The sequence below is a fragment of the Rhinopithecus bieti genome, unplaced genomic scaffold, assembly GCF_001698545.2.
Source record: "Rhinopithecus bieti isolate Rb0 unplaced genomic scaffold, ASM169854v2 scaffold_47995, whole genome shotgun sequence".
Taxonomy (NCBI): domain Eukaryota; kingdom Metazoa; phylum Chordata; class Mammalia; order Primates; family Cercopithecidae; genus Rhinopithecus; species Rhinopithecus bieti.
Window position 1 is genome coordinate 386366 of NW_016819498.1, and position 4315 is coordinate 390680.

Here is a 4315-nt window from a genome sequence, read left to right on the forward strand (position 1 = left end):
TTTTTTTTTTTTTTTTTTTTTTTTTTGAGATGGAGTCTCACTCTGTTGCCCAGGCTTGAGTGCAGTGCTGCCATCTTAGCTCACTGCAAGCTCCGCCTCCCGGGTTTACGCCATTCTCCTGCCTCAGCCTCCTGAGTAGCTGGCACTACAGGCACCCGCCACCACGCCTGGCTAGTTTTTTGTATTTTTTTTAGTAGAGACGGGGTTTCACCGTGTTAGCCAGGATGGTCTTGATCTCCTGACCTCGTGATCCGCCTGTCTCCGCCTCCCAAAGTGCTGGGATTACAGGCTTGAGCCACCGCGCCTGGCCGTCATATGGTCTTCTAACTTCAAAGGGAATAAGGAAGGACAACCTTGCCTTTGAGCTCCAAGTTCTTTCCCCTTCAGTGGTACATTTAGAGTGAGTTTTGTCCACTAAAGCTGCTGTGAAATATCATGTGAGCTGATAATTTTAGTCCTTGGACACAAGCTGCTGTGACTGCTTTCTACTATAGCATAGCTTAAACCAGTGTTCCCCAAACTAGTAGGAGGAAAAGAATCTCCTGGATGCTTATTAAAAATATTGATTCCTGGCCGGGCGCGGTGGCTCGAGCCTGTAATCCCAGCACTTTGGGAGGCCGAGGCGGGCGGATCACGAGGTCAGGACATCGAGACCATCCTGGCTAACACGGTGAAACCCCGTCTCTACTAAAAAATACAAAAAACTAGCCGGGCGGGGTGGCAGGCGCCTGTAGTCCCAGCTACTCGGGAGGCTGAGGCAGGAGAATGGCGTAAACCTGGGAGGCGGAGCTTGCAGTGAGCCGAGATCTGGCCATTGCACTCCAGCCTGGGCGACAGAGCGAGACTCTGTCTCAAAAAAAAAAAAAGTAGACTTGCCAAGATAACCAAAATGTAGGAATGTGTGTCAACAGTAGAACTTTTCTATAGGACATGCATAAGGAAGTCCCTCCCATTGAAAATAAAGTATACTTTAAAAAAAGAAAAAAAAAAAAATATTGTTCCTCGGCTGAGTGTGGTGCCTTGTGCCTAAAATTTCAGCACTTTGGGAGGGTGAGGCAGGAGGAGTGATTGAGTTCAAGACTTCAATACCAGCCTGGACAACATAGTGAGACCTCTGTCTCTATAGAAAATTTAAGAATTAGCTGGACATGGTGGCACACACCACCATAGTAGTCCTAGCTACTTGAGAGGCTAAGGTGGGAGGAATGCTTGAGTCTGGGTGTTTGAAGCTGCAGTACACTCGTTTGGTGCCTGTAAATAGCCACTGCACCTCAGCCTGAACATAGTGAGACCTCATCTCTAAAAAAATAATAACAAATTTAAAAATACTTTTTTGGCCCGGTGCGATGGCTCACGCTTGTAATCCCAGTACTTTGGGAGGCTAAGGTGGGTGGATCACCTAAGGTCAGGAATTCAAGACCGCAGTGAAACCCCGTCTCTACTAAAAATACAAAAAACCCCAGGCCTGGTGGCGGGCGCCTGTAGTCCCAGCTACTCAGGGAGCTGAGCCAGGAGAATGGCATGAACCCAGCAGGCAGATCTTGCAGTGAGCCAAGATTGTGCCACTGCACTCCAGCCTGGGTGACACAGCGAGACTCTGTCTAAAAAAAATAATAAACTTCTTTATTTTTGAGACAGAGATTTGCTCTTGTCGCCCAGGTTGGAGTGCAGCGGCGCAATCTCACCTCACTGCAACCTCTGCCTTCTGGGTTCAAGTGATTCTCCTGCCTCAGCCTCCCAAGTAGCTGGGATTACAGGCGCATGCCACCACGCCCAGCTGATTTTTGTATTTTTCGTAGAGATGGGGTTTCACCATGTTGGCTTGGTTGGTCTCGAATTCCTCACCTCAGGTGATCCACCCGCCTCGGCCTGCCAAAGTGCTGGGATTACAAGAGTGAGCCACTGTGTCTAGCCAAAAATACTTGCTTCTATGTCCCATTCCTGCAGAAATGATTCAGTAGATTTGGGGTAAGGCCCAAGTATCTGACTTCTGAAAATACCCTCTGTTAGACCAAGGAAATCTTTCTGCTGCTATAGCTTGGTTGTTGCTGTTGTTTTCAATAGACTTAATTGTTTGGAGCTGTTTTAGGTTCACAGAAAAATTGAGTGAAAAGTACAGAGGGTTCCCATATATCCTGTCTCCACACATGCACAACCTCTTCCACTATCAACATACCCCACAACAGTCATACATTTGTTACTATTAATCAACCTACATTGACCCATCATTATCACCCAAAGTCATGGTTTACATTAGGGTTCACCATTGGTGGTGTACGTTCTATGGGTTTTGAGAAATATATGATAATATGTATCCACTATTATAGTATCATAAGAAAAATTTAACTGTTCTAAATATCCTCCATGTCCTGCCTATTCATTCCTACCCTTCCTTAACACCTGGCAACCACTGATCTTTTTACTGTCTCCACAGTTTAGACTTTTCCAGAATGTTGTACAGTAGGAGTCATACAGTATGTGGACTTTTCTGATTGTTATCTTTCACTTAGTAGTATGTATTTAAATTTCCTCTGTATCTTTTCATTACTTTATAACTCTTTTTTTTTTTTTTTGAGACGGAGTCTCGCTCTGTTGCCCAGGCTGGAGCGCAGTGGCACAATCTTGGCTCACTGCAACCTCCGCTTCCTGGGTTTAAACAATTCTCCTGCCTCAGCCTCCCAAGTAGCTGGGATTATAAGTGAACACCACCATGCCCGGCTAATTTTTGTATTTTTAGTAGAGATGGGGGACAGGGTTTCACCTTGTTGGCCAGGCTGGTCTTGAATTCTTGACCTGAACTGATCTGCCTGCCTTGGCCTCCCAAAGTGCTGGGATTACAGGCATGAGCCACCATGCCTGGCCATTTTATTTTTTGACACAGAGTCTTACTCTGTCAACCAGGCTGGAGTACAGTGGCATGATCTAGGCTCACCGCAACTTCCACCTCCCAGGTTCAAGTGAATTCTCAAGCTTCAGCCTCCCAAGTAGCTGGGATTATAGGCGTGAGCTATCATGCCCGGCTAATTTTTTTTTATTTTTAATAAGGACAGGGTCTCCCCATGTTGGCCAGGCTGGTCTCAAACTCCTGGCCTCTAGTGATCCTCCTGCCTCAGCCTCCCAAAGTGGTGGGATTACAGGTGTGAACCACTGTGCCCAGCTGAGCTCATTTATTTATTTATGTATTTATTTATTGAGATGGAGTTTCACTCTTGTTGCCCAGGTTGGGGTGCAATGGCGCAATCTTGGCTCACTGCAACCTCAACCTCCTGGGTTCAAGCAATTCTCCTGCCTCAGCCTCCCAAGTAGGTGGGATTACAGGCATCCGCCACCATACCCGGGTAATTTTTGTATTTTTAGTATAGATGGGGTTTCTCCATGTTGGTCATGCTTGTCTTGAACTCCAGACCTCTGGTGATCTGCCCACCTCAGCCTCCCAAAGTACTGGGATTACAGGCATGAGCCACCATGCCCAACCCAGAGCTCACTTCTTTCTAACACTGAATAATGTTCAGTTGTCTGGATGTACCACAGTTTATATAACCATTTACCGATTGAAGGGTATCTTGGTATTTTTCCCCAGTTTTGGCAATTATGAATAAAACTGCTAGTAACATCTATGTGTAGGGTTTTGTGTGAACATGTTTCAACTCATTTGGGTAAATACTGACACCAAATGTGATTACTGGATTGTATGATAAGAGTATGTATAATTTTATGAAAAACTGTCAAACCATCTTCCGAAGTGCCTATGCCATTTTGCATTCCCACTAGCAACAATGAGAGTTTCTGTTGATCTAGCTCCTCACCAGCATTTATTGTTGTCGGTGTTTAGGGTTTTGGCCATTCTCATAGGTGTGTAGTGGTACCTCGTTGTTTGTTGTTGCTGTTTTGAGACGGAGTCTCGCTCTGTCATCCAGGCTGGAGAGCAATGGCGCAATCTCTGCTCACTCCTAGCTCTGCTTCCCAGGTTGAAACGATTCTCCTGATTCAGCCTCCCAAGCAGCTGGAAACACAGACACGCGCCACCATGCTCGGCTAATTTTTTTTGCATTTTTAATGGAGATGGGGTTTCACCATGTTGGCCAGGCTGGTCTTGAACTCCGGACCTCAGGTGATCTGCCCACCTTGGCCTCCCAAAGTGCTGGGATTACAGGTATGAGCCACTGCACCCGGCCTACCTCATCGTTTTAATTTGCAATTCCCTAATGACATATTCTGTTGAGCATCTTTTCATATGCTTACCTGTCATCTGTGTATCTTCTTTGGTGAGGTGTCTATTCAGATAGTTTAGCCTTTTTTTTTTTTTTTTTTTTTT